This window comes from Helicoverpa armigera, chromosome 13, assembly GCF_030705265.1.
Source record: "Helicoverpa armigera isolate CAAS_96S chromosome 13, ASM3070526v1, whole genome shotgun sequence".
Taxonomy (NCBI): domain Eukaryota; kingdom Metazoa; phylum Arthropoda; class Insecta; order Lepidoptera; family Noctuidae; genus Helicoverpa; species Helicoverpa armigera.
The window spans coordinates 909,432-923,488 of record NC_087132.1 but is presented as its reverse complement, the minus strand read 5'-3'; positions in this window follow the sequence as shown (position 1 = coordinate 923,488).

Genomic DNA, 14,057 nt, shown 5'->3' with positions numbered 1-14,057 from the left:
CAAACAGCCTCCGTTCGAACTATCCCTCTCGGCTCGGATTTGCCTCTGTGTATTATGCAACCAATTTAGTACCTTATTGCGTTAAAATAGAGTTCATTTTCGTAAATATATATTTTGAGCGTGCGCAATCTTGTTTAGTAATATTATATCTATGGTTTGAATAGAATCGGTTGTGTGCATGGTGTATCTGTATTGATGCGGATCAAAAGGTGAACTCTACATAATGTCACATTTTAAAGTTAAATGTTAGCGACTTTTAAGACTCAAAGAATGTGAATATGGTCGATTGTTTACAATTTATAAGCATTAAGATAAGGTGTAATTAATGTCTTTAAAAGACTACGGTTATGTTTGAAAATGCATAAATCATGTCAATTGTCAAAATGCACAGAATTCTGAATTTTTTAATTACTGGTATAGCATAACAACTGGACTCGTCATATTGGTTTTGAAAATTGTGGTTTACAGAAACTAAATAAAACCTTCATTTTATTTTACAAAATACTTCACATCAACTGCTAGTACCTAAATTGACGTTCTATAAAGCAGAACACAATTGGTGCGACACAACAAAATAGAATTCCACATATTTGTTATTTGACACAATACGATTCGAGAGGAACGTCCTATGTGAGCTATACGCGACGAAGATACGCGATGCTGTGCTTAATGTCACAGGATATATTTTAGTCAGAAAATATGATGTTATTACTCTTTGTCGGAAGAAATTAGATCGAATCCCATGTCAGCCATGAAATCAACATTAGGCTTTAAACAGCTTTTTGCTGTAAAAAACTCATCAAGATTTGCTGACTTACAACCAATGTAATTCGTGCCCGCTAGGAAGGCATTGCTTGCAAAAAACTTTTGGTAGTTCACATGTTTACTAAAATAAATTACATAGCAAAACATAGCATTAGTTGACCACCTAGGACAGTACATTATTTATTTCTCCTGTATAGTTAACGAATGTTCGAGAATACCGTTCTACCGAACAATGACGTGGAGACGGGTGGAGAGTCCTGCACCCAAGTGCAACGGACAATGCAATCTATCGACGTGCACTAGAGTTCAAAATGCAATGCACTTTCAAACGGAAAATCAAACTAATGTGGATTGGTGGAAAAGGTGTGTGATTTATTGGAATTTGTGCACCAAAATTTTAGTTTTAAAACTATCCAGTTAATACTGTGGATTTTGTTCGAGAGAATAATAAAAACGGTAGCAAAATGAAAGGTCAAATAAACCACGAACGAAAAATCTGATAAATGACGGCAACCGCACGACATTACTATGAATTTATCAGACAAAAAGCTTTTATACTTGAGTCTCTCAAATACTAATTTTACTTGATTGTAAGAAAATTCAGTAGACATTTTAATAGTGAATTACCCAAGATAATAATTACTAGAATAGTTAATCATCTGTATTAAAGCTGAGATAACATTATTTTAAACTCGAAAAAGGTATTAACAAAATTAAATAATTGCAGAGAATATTTGAGATTCTTTAATGACTGAATTAAAACATCGTTTTTCACAAAATGTGAGCACTAAATGTTTCTAGAAAAGCGCAATTAAATCTGTATTTTTGTAAACAAAAGCTTATGCAGGGATTGTATCGTTAATCAAACCACATTACTTTTAAATCGCCTCTTAACTTACGCGAGCAGAGTTAATGGGCGCCATTTTTCTTTAGTGCTAGCGAACAATGTATTTACCAGATTAATCACAGTCTCTAGAGTATTCAGGCTGCCTTGGTTGCACAGATGGACTGCATTCTTTTTGTAAGACTAGTACTTATCCACAGGCTTGGCTCGGTATAGACAGTTCGAAAAAATCTTCCCAATTAAACGACCTATTGCATAAACTAGGTATATCGAGGCTCTTCCTGAGTGGCAAATGATCAGTTACCTAAAAAAAGGCTAATGTTCATAAGTTGCTTTCAATGCAATGAAAACATCTTCAACGACACTGTAACTACTAATTTTATGATTGGTTAAAAGAATAAACACTTCGATTACACTTATTCTGAACAAACAAAAAACAAATACCCGTTAACAACTATTACTATTGATACCTTTTCAACACTACGGATCCTTGAAAAGCAGTAATTGAATGTTTCAGCAGCCACTTCGATATAAAATGCGGACATTAATGATTCTTTATAGTCGGGGAGCTGCGACAAAACGCTTTTACTCAATGTTTATAGCACGGGGAATTTTCTTTAAACGTTTTCTCTTTCTTTATGATTATTCACTTTGTTTCATACTGAGAAGAGTCTTTATGAATAATCATCCGGGTTTTATATTTTACTTATCCCTTTTTCATCACTAAGTTTCATCCACCCAAATTAAATAGTTCCAATGCAATGTAGCTTACCAATAGTATACTGAAATAATTTTTCACACGCGTTGTGTTATTTCGGAACCTTTTTTGGATACACAGAAACGAAAAGTTCCTCTTTATAATGTAGGTAAGCCTATTTAAGAATAGGTTAATGTAGTTTTTTCAGACAAGGAAAATAAATCCAAAATTATATTGACTAATTATTAAGTTTAAGCAAAACGAAGTAAGCTCTTATTTACGTTACATATTTTCAAAGCCATCATTATACCTGCAATTATACACACAACTTCCAAACGCTAGAGACACGGTCCACCGTGTAGGTCAAACATGATATAAAATAAACTATCTGGAGCTCCTGGCCTATTAGATTACTATTAAGTAAGTTATATCGTCGCAGTAAGGGTCGTACGTGGACTTGTTACTTAAAGTCATTGATTAAGAAGATAAATGAGATGGTTCAGGACTCCATTAACACGTACCACTGAAATAAAAGGACCGCATATATTCCTGTACCTAGAAGTTCGAGAGTTCTATCTGAAGTAACTAACTGCTTATTTGTTTAAATATTGAAAGATCGTTTCTTAAGGATTGGTTTGGATAAAATTAAACTGTTTTATATATATTTTTACTATCTAATAGCGTTTTGCTGTTTTGATGGTGACCGCACACCTATTAAAATAAAAAAACAGTCTTTTTTCGAATTCGTTGAAAAAAATATTCAGTATCTCCTATTATCTGCGTTTAGACTTTCAACGTATTTTTAAGATGTGGCTATTGTTATCTTGACCAAGAAAAATAACTGTATCGTCAGCAAAATCCGAAACCGTATCAAAAGCTGTGACCGTGAGCACGACTCGTCCTTGACCGAGTTCCTCCTCTCGCTATACTTCCAAGTTTGTCAATGTCAGCAAAATGTCGGAAACATCTATCTAAACAATGCAGTAACATGATGGTGCAGTGTTATCTCATTGCCAAAATAAATATAAGGTATCTACTGCAGTATGATGGTAGAATACACATTGTCGAGGTGTGAAAAAAGACGTAGGTATTTAAGTGCATCGGCCCAGTTTTAACTATCATATTAGCTAATAACGCTGATCTCTCAGTTGTATGTTTGTTACTTTTTAACGTGCAAGCGCCAGAAAGATGTTTTATGAAACTTGACAGCAGCTGATTCCTACATCAAAATATTATATGGGCTACTTTTTATCGTTTTTGGTAAGCAATCCCTTCAGGAAGAGGGTGAAATAGCTAGTAAGTAATATAAAGTTGTAATACAATTTGATACTCAAGGGGCCTAGGACACAGTTGTAGATTACTTTTTACACGTGTTCGCGAAGAAGTTGATATGAGGGAAATCAGCAAGCTTTATGTTATACTAGCTTCGGCCCGTGTTTTCACCCGCGTCCCGAGATAACGTCTGCGTCAGGACCGCCGCCACAAATTACCGATCCTCTCGAAATACATATAGATATAGATAAATACATTATAGATTCTGATATTAGGATGGCTGTCACCTTAGGATGCTGAATATCTTCAAAACCACGAGGGTAGCAATTGGTAGCAACTAATGGTAGCTGGTAGCAATTAGGTAGCAACTCTCTATATGTATTTCGAGAGGATTGGTGATTTGTGACGGCGGTCCTGATGCAGACGAGATAACTGCTAACCATGGCCGAATGGTGACAAAAACTAAAGTATAATTCAATAATACTCTTTAAAACAGAACCTAACATCATACAACAACAAACACAAACAATACTGCAACATTACCACAACTATTCGAACATCAAACAATATAAAATGGCGTATAATCCAGTCGTTTACCTCTTGAATACGGATATACTTGTGGTATAACCTGGTATAACCGTTTTAGGAGCATTTTATAAATGGCGGCGAGCGTTAGCACCGTCTGGGGAGGCCGGTCTGTCTGTCTGTCTGTGGGAACTTAACTATGGAGTTTGGAGTGCAAGGAAAATTGTAATACCTGAGACAGAAAGAAAGACTAGGTTTGAAAGTGCCTTAGATATTTATTCATTTGTACACAGTTGATGAGACAAGAAGAAAAAAAGAACAATCAAGTACAAAGACACTGCTTATTTCTATTTTGTATACAACAGTTTATATACCTGCCTTATCTGAGATTACAGGGTGCAGTATATTTGCCTTTTTTCAAGCTATCAAGTTTTAGAAAGTTGGGTTTTTGGAAATAAATAAAATAGGTTAATTTATCCACTTGCCTGGATTAATGTTTACGATCATTATATTAATAGTCAAGAGTTGTATTCTATCATGGTTACTAAATGAAACATAATGAATACAAACACAATAATCCAACAGTAAATTATGAAGTAACAATAAATAGGGTTTATATTTTCATGAAAGTTGGTAAGTACATAATTCCCTCTGCGCGGTAAGTTTCATCGCTCACTTGTAGTTTTACTTGTTCAGTATACGGGTATCTTTATTTTCTTTGTGAAAGATAAATATAGATGCTGTATAGATCATAGAAACTTTGCTATTACTAGTGTTTTTCTTTTCTTTGTGAACCCTTAAGTTATATACGCTCTTTTATTGGTTTTTACTCGACCTATCTTTTATCCAACCTGTTTTTGAACTTAATAATATTAAAATAATAATGAGTAAAAGGTATGCGAACTTTAACGAAAATAATTTCTACAGCAACGGTCAGTTTTATAGTTACAGCTGCATAAAAAACTTTTTTAAAACAGTTACTGCATTATGCATTATGGGTTTATACAAAAAATAAAAAAAGCACTTTAAAGCGAAAAGCATCGGTTTATGAAATTATTCAGGCAGTATCACATTACACAGCTAGCGAGCATAGCTGGTGCTGCTCTAGAGGGAGCCACCTGTCTGTCAAGCTGTACCAACCAGCTTATGTAGGGGTGACAACAATTGTTTGATTTGCACAGGATATTACTTGCAATAGGTTTAAATAACAACTAAGGCCTTGGGCCTGGGCTTTTTTTTTCCAGTGACAACATAAAGTCAGTTTTCTTAAAAACAAGTGCTTACTATGGAATTTTAATGTTCAATTTTCAAAGCAAACAGTTGTTTAAGAAAAACTGTCGATTATTTTGTCGGTGAAATTATGAGCCTTAGTAATCACATCTCACTTAGAGAGAATCTGTTTAGCGAGAACGGCGGTTTATCTATTCATATTCCCATAAATATTAACACGGCTTTAAGGCACTGATATCCCACGTACTTAATGAATGCGTCACACGATTAATTAGTCCTATTAACAGTCTTCTCCAAGCCGTTCCTGTCAACATACACATAAAAACTTTGTGGTTAAAGTCGCACACTTTTTATGTTCTACGCAAAAGATATAAAAGTTACGTGCCATATATGTATGTTGGTTACTTTGACATCATCGTAAATATTAAATTAAGAGGATTTATGTTCGACTTGTTTGTTTACGTCGAATGGATAAACGATAAGAATGGTGAAAAAATATTAGGATTTTATGAATATGAATACAGGAAATAATTGATTTGGGGAATAAAGTAGGCAAATTAAAAGTTCGAAATTACGTACAAACTATTTTTTTTTAAATTATGAGCGTCAGTGTAATATTTTTAAAAACCTTTGCTTTTCTTAGATATGCCAGTTTTGATACCAAAACTCTCCGTACTCATATAAATAAAGTTCCCCTCCATTAAGTACAACATAATCATTACTATAGACAATAAATTCTACCCTCCCCGAAACTACAGCAATTATTTAAAACAACACTATCCCACAACACAACGCATAGACACCCTACTCATAACGGCGCGTCTACACAGTTGTGACGCGGAAATATTTATCCCACGACCATTGTGAGCACTTATCCTTATTTTATCCTTGAATTTTGTACGCAGCGCGAATAAGCTCAGCCACAAGATAAGCCATGTATGGTAATGTAGTTTCCTCAAAGAACCCACTTTTCAGGATCACGGGGATTTTTCTAGATACAACGTTTTTAGATTCAAATTGTGTCACTAAAGTGGCACTCCTGTCAAATTGTATGAATTATTCAGTGAGGGACTTAATTTGAATGAGAGGTTTTTTACAAAAGTATTCATGACCTCTTCGGGGTGTTCGTGACGTGTTGGTAGTGCTTTGGCTCGCGAACTTTTTGTCTGGCTAATTTATTTGATTTTGGAATATACACTTTGGTGTGAGTACGGAGGATTTTGCTTTTAAGTTTTGGGGCGTGAGCTCACGTTTGCTATAGGGAAAGGTTTTTTTTTCGGGAGGCTTACAGGAGAAATACACAATTTACATTATGTACAAAGATAATAATAGGCACATCCTGATAAAAACTGCTAGTATATATCATTGTTAACTAAATATTTTAATTGATCTTTTTGTTTTGGTTTACCTTTGTATACCATGTTTCATGCAAATAAACGATTTATTATTATTTATTTTAATTATCTGCTATTGGTCAGTCTGTGTGATCATGAGAACGTGATAGACTGAAAGATACCTCTTATTTTATAAGTAAGGATAATAGAAACAAAAGTACCTGAACCCAGACTTTATATAGGTATCAAAATATAGTTTTATCAAAACTGAATGTAAAATATCGAGCTAACTACGTAGTCTGCAGTTTACGACTTGAAAGCTGAGCGTGGCACATCACTAGTACACGGGGAGATCTGTTCTCTTCACTATTATTCTAGAATATTCGTCTGGACTGAATTATACCTATAAACTCAAAAGCGTGAACTAACTAGGAGCTCCTGTATAAATATTAAAATAATAGACTAAAATTTTACTCCTTTATGACAAAGCGTTTACTTTTTTTATTATTTTTAATCAATCGTGCTGTTGATGTTCATGTTATTTTAAAATACAGACAGAATAAAAATAAATCTTTTGTTCAATATGTGTAGTTTCCCAGAAACAGAGCCCAAATTGAATTTGTGGTAAAAACAAGTTTTGTTATAGCAAACAAATAATAACTGAAGTTTTATACTGTGGGTGCACCAATTTTATTATAAATCAGGAGAAGAGACGTGTATTTTTATTTAAATAAACAGCTTTCAAGCCTATTTTTAACGTGGCATTTTTATCTTTATCAATACCATCGTTTAAATAATTTTTAACGTGACACAAATACAACTTAATACTTATTAAAATACTACAGGTATTCAGGTCAAAAATACTCAATAAGTACCACCAAGTTGAAAGGTGAATACAGAAGAATTACGTTCACAGTTTAAAAATAATCGCCTTAAAACATTATTGTTTCCCAGGCGTGTATTTCGAAATTGGGCAATGTTGCAGACGGAAAGTAATATCCGTTAAGAGCCGAATGCGATCACGAATGTATGTGATACAATACTAGTACCTATTGGTTCTTTGTCCTTTAGTTTTTGGGAACAAATGTTAATAGGAGCTGGTAGTATATGGACAGGAGTCAAAAGAGAAAATTGATTTGTGATGTGGTCTATAACAATATAATTAAGATAATTCATTAAAGCCAAATATTTAAAATCACATTGTATTGTTATTTATTTTAATTTTTGTAAAACCTAACGAGGCTAGCACAGCGCATCAGCGTTTAAACCTCATACGAGTAAAAGTTTTTTTTTTTTCAGATTGTATAAACTGAAGTTAAAATCAGAAAAACGAAACAAAAACACCGTTGTTCCGGGAAGTACCTAAATTTTTTTCCAGAAGGGAACGTTCTGTCAAAAGTTTTATTTTCAGATTTTCAAATTCTTAGATCTGCACAGTCTTAGTTGGAATTTGACCACTATAGGCATCTGTTTCATAAATTATAGTTCAATAATTTTCTACTACAAATACAGCTGAAATAAATTGTCTCGCCTTTTTCCTAACTGACAAAATATTCTAATTGTACCCCGAGATTAAGTTGTGATGGGACAATGCGGTGTTATAGTTAATTAACGGTCATCAAGTGAACGATCGGTTTAATGGAGCCTTCAGCAGCTTATGATTGTCAACCTTTACTCAGATTGTGGCAGCTGAAAGGTGGCATTCCACTTAATGGAGACAGATTAATTGGTTTTGTTTGTTGACTATTATTTTTGGTCAAATTATTCCCAGTTTTCAACTATGACTTTTTTTATTACATTTTTGTAAGGGCTTTTAGTTTTACCTTGAAGTTAGAATCGGGCACAATATTCCAATATAGTGGTATACATGTCACGAATGCACGTTGTTCAGCTAATAATAATTTAAATCAATTAATTACCATGAATATTTACAATAAAATTTAAAACTATCCTAGTAAAACAAACAACTAAAAAGCGTCAAAAAATTCGTCCCCATCGCTGTTATCGCTTTTAGTTGTGTTAAGATTATTTTGTTATCTGTGTGTTCTTCAGATTTCAAAGAAAATCCACTAAAATAGAAAAATCCAGCTGAAAGTCCGCTAGTGTGAAACCATTCTATAGGAAATGGCAATGGTTCGAAAGAAGACGCCTGAAACCGCTCGTGTACGCACTTATTGTCATACCAAACATATAGAACACGCGTGGCAAAATCTATTAAAGCGATTGTAACGTTGCAACATAGTTAGACAGGAATTAAAGACACCTACACCTTTGATATCTCCAAGTAAGACATACAGTTACAGTATATCGAAGTGTCCAACTGTCAGTACTCCAGTTAATTTGTAGACTTTGTAACTTGTACACGAAATAGCTTACTGGGACAGTAAATACAGACAACGTATTGTTAGTTAAACGGTTTGTTTGTGTCTGATATAGGTAGGTACGGTAAACGGTGAAATGTGGGGAAATTAACTTGTCTACTTAAGTTTTGATTAGTCATACATACAAATCACTACAACATACTTTTCTGCTAGATTTGTTAAATGTCGATTTCTACAACAAAAGGCTTGGACTGTTTGCCAAATTTTATAGTTGAGTACTGAATTTTACAATGGTATAATATCAAACTAAGGCCTAAGAAGATATAACAAAACATGGTCACTGTGGTCACCCATCCATGAAACGATCACTACCAAAGCTTAACTAATCAACTCATGCGGCTGTTACCAAGCCGCGAGCCCCTTTAAACTACCTCTATACTATTCCTACAATGTTATACCAGTCGCCAACTCCAATTTTATCCCTAACATACGTATTTAACGTTAATTGATAATGTCGTAACCTTAAAGTTCAGGTGGTAGGCGGGAAACTATTAGCCCATTACTTTGAACTTGGCTAAGTATTATCAAGTTTAAACCCGGCCTAACCACGACTGTGTGATTGTTGGAGGCTGTTACCGAGTGTCGTAGTAAATTACAATTTGGACCTGGTTTTACTTTGGGGCCTAACCAACCATGTGACAGTTGAGGACAAAAAAAAATGGTTGCTATGACAAACATTTTTTATTTTATTATATCAGCTATCGTTAAGAAAATTATTGAAAACTTTAGTTGGCCATGGGAACAATCGTAAATCAGAGATTAGGATGAAAATTAAGCTTGGAATTCTTGAAGATTGCAAACATTTAGCGGGCTGATTATTTGATTGGGCGCTTAATCATTGCAACAATCTGGTACAGTTTCAAACGAAACAATTGTCAAAAAAAAACTAAGGATAGGTATAATAATAAAGCAAAAGTTATTGGCTCATAGAAATCTTTGTATGAGCTGGGAGTTTGCCAACGTCTAACATCCATAAACTTAGATATGCTATGTGTGAGATTTCATATAGTGGATGAGAAATTATTATGTTCTCCGAATCATTCGGTCATGGCCATGGTCAAAGTCACGAGATGCGGACATTAGGTAAGGTTATCAGGGTAAGCAGGTTTTTTTTTAAAGGGTTAACTTCCGCACAAGGTTTCACACTCGTCCCGAGGGACCTAACTAAATGAGCCTAAGATGTTTTGACAAAATCCGTCTAGTACTTCAAAGGTGAAAGAGTTGTGATGGTGATATACGTCAGAATTTATATTTCCTCCCATAAACATAAAAACACAAATTGGTCAAAATTACATTTCACAATATCGCTGAGTCTGACGAAATGACAAAATATTAAAAGGTTCTCATTCGCTTACGTAACCCTAAACGTATTTGAAAAACCAACTTCTAAAGGAATGATATTATTCAAACTTGGCGGAAATGAAAAATGACAAGGTTTTTTGTAAATTTATTCAAAGACTATCTCTTTCCCGCGGCCTCGTTCGTGCCGGTTCGGTAATTTGGCGAATATTCGCTTTTTGGATTCAACGCTCGTATTTCTGTAAGGGAAGTTTTAAATATCAGTAGTTTTACGTGGAAAATGAATATAATTATATATCTGATGGCACCGTGTCCTTTGTCAGGTATTGTTAAACGAATTGAAAAGTGATAAAATCCAGCTGACTGTAGTTCGAAATCAAAGCTATACGGTCCATTTTATTCCATGTTTTTTTGGAGACAAAACCATTTTACTCCACCACAAAAATACATACTAAACAAGAAAACGCAAGCTACAATTTTACTTAAAAGATTTGGCAAAGCAACCACTAGAACATAAATAAATCTTGACTACATGTAAACTGCAGTACAGGCGAGCACAAAATAAAATCGCACACCAATCTGTGCGGTACGACGTATATTAGGGGTAACGCGTCACGGCACGACTGTACCGACAGGGTGGAAAGAAAAAATAAAGAAACCCTGCTGACATTGTATGGGGACTAGATGGGGGAATAGGGAAACGAAAACGCATGTGTATGTGTGGTATGGTTTGTTGCCAAATTATTACTCAAAAATCTTAACTTTGATTATTTTATGATGCTCAAAATATGTATGAAAGATTTTATGTTAAACACCGGTGAGTGATAATAATACCTAAGTAAGATTTTATTTCAGGTGACATTATTGCAACGTAAAGAAGGTAAATGAATTTAAAAATATATTTTATAGTGTTTATAAACTAGCCCGCGAAACTTAGAAAGTTTTCTTTTTTATAATAAACTATTTCTGTAATCCTTTAGATTTTTTTCTTTCAATCGGCTTAGCTCAGTGTCTGGTCAAACGCCATTTTATTCCACGGATTTTCCAATTGATACCTAAAATAATATTTTTCAAATGCTAAAATCTCCACTTCTAATACCACAGCCGATATAAAACCACTTTTTACACCTGACACCGTCGTATAATTTTAAAACCTGGACTAAAACAAGAGTACCAAAAACTTTTAAGTCTCGAAGAACCTTCATCCCAGACTATTCTTATTAACATAATAAAAACAAAACACTTCGGTTATTCTCGTAAGAATTTGTGAGCTTTCCACTTTATATTATAAGCCTTTAATCTTGTCTTACCATTCCTTAAGAACCGACTTATGTAACATTTGACCTATATAAATATTTTATGTATTTATTGTCATTTTAATTATGCTGTTATCTGCTCATGAGATTTTGTATGAGTGTAAATAAACTCAACAACTACTGAACTAAATATGCAATTTTCACTTCAAGCAAGAATGATTAACGAAAAATATACAATTATTTGTTCATTCTAAATGCTCGTAATTAAGCTTTGAATGAAAGCCAAGCACTGAATTATGATATCTAAGTTTCAAACACGGGTTGCAAGCGAAATTAATCATTTAATAACCCAATTGTTGATTGCTGAGCCGGGAACTTAATTGGGTATCGTATCCAAAATTGCTTCTGTCTGAGCGCTCAACTAACTCTGTGTGTATAAGTATAGTAGGTTTGTTGTGACAATGTGATGGAGCAAACAGGAGTTATTATGATCACATAGACGATGTGAAATTGAAGACATGCTTTTAATTTTACGTTAAGTAAAATTCCATATTCTAAAACCCTGTTATGTTTTTGAAGGAAAAGTTATGTTTCTCGTGAATGACTTGTCTATTTTAAAAAAAACATACACATAAGTCACAAATTGACTATTCAAATTGAGTCAAATAAGATAAATCATGTCTAGGAAGAAAATAAACTTCAACCACTATTAAAATTTCTATATGAAGACGGATCACCGAAGTCACTTTAACGACACATAATAAAAGGTAGAATGATAGCAAGAATTCTTTGAAAACTAAGTTTCCCGGTTTTATAATTCCCGGCCGTTTCCCCCGGGATTAGTGTCAGGGGGATATGTCTGAAAGTTTCCCCGCAAACAGGGGAACTTTTGGTCCTTTGATCCGAAGTGACGTGAGGGAAGACAAATAGACGTGTCGTGTTATATAGAACTTGCGAGTTGGCTCATGATAAAGCGATCGGTTTTTGTAATTGACTATTTTGAGGTGTGATTGTTAAGATATTCTATTTTGAATATCTGGCATGCAAAATGATAGGTATATTGCCAATATAGTATTCTGGATTTTCGCTCCAAATATTATAAAAAGTAATAGTGACTGTTTAATAACTTTGAATTGTACTGATAACCAAACCATAGGCATAAAATTGATACTCTTTGGTCAAATCAACGACTATAAAAAAAAATTAAAAGTACGATTGCTGTGTTGTTAATAAAAAGTCTCAACAATACGGTCGATTAATAAAAAAAAAACAAAAGCAGTTTCTATTGTCACCAATGAAACTAGACACCAAAAGGAAATAAAAAATGTCAATAAATGTAAAGAGAAAAAAAAAAAACTCCAGTATAGAGAGCAATTAAGAAAATACTCAGTGCACAATATAGCAATAATTGGACCAAAGGACCGGGAAAAAAATTCAACAACTTGGAAAAAAATAACACTGGAATTTCAATCGTTACGTCGTTTTATGCACTTTCCTTCTCGCCCCGTCTCTCGGAAATACCCCTAGATTTTATTAGCACCAAGGGACCTGTGTATGTATTTTTTCCCCCAAGAGTTTTTTACGATGTCTCTCCAGTATTTTTGATAATGTGATCTATGTATCTACTTGAAGTTTTGATAGGAACTTGAGGGAAAACGCTTGTGCCAAAAAAAGAAATGGTCCTTCGATTTGAGATTATGCCAAAGTGCACGAAATTACAGCTTCTTGAAGACACAACAGACACAGGATAAGAAGTACGAATAAGCATGTTAAGTAAGCTCATTTGAAATGTTTTTATAACATTTTATGTTTACCCGTGTTTTAAAACTACATAATCACCCATGAAACTGTTTTCCAGGTTTGAGTAGGTTTTATTACCTTTACAGAAAAAAATACCTACTACTTTAGGTACTGAAATTATTTCGTGAAAGAACACTAATAGCTATTTATCCGTTTTGCCGTGATACTAATATTATAATAATATTGACGGGAGCAGGCAGGCTATGTCATTCACACTTCTTTGGCACTTTTTTGGTAGTAAGTATACTCGAGTTTTCATCATCATCATCATCAGCCTATCGCAGTCCACTGCTGGACATAGGCCTCTCCAAGTGCACGCCACTGAGATCGATTTTCGGCTTCTCGCATCCAGCTCGAGTTTTAATGTGCCTAAAATCAAAGCTTTCACCTCAACAGTAGATTAACAAAACCAAACTCTTATCCGATATCAGATAACAATGCTTGGTTCACGCGAACTAGTTGCAGGTTCAAATGAGATTGTACTAACAATGTTAGCGAGCGCGTATCTGTAACATGTTTACCGGGTACTGCAAGTTGCAACCAAACTGTGACGACCCACACTACGCTTAGTTGGTTTAGTTTTGATTTTAGTCACAGCCTTTTTGTTGAATAAAATTTGTTCGGATGCAGGTTAATTCTATTTGGAGAGGTTTT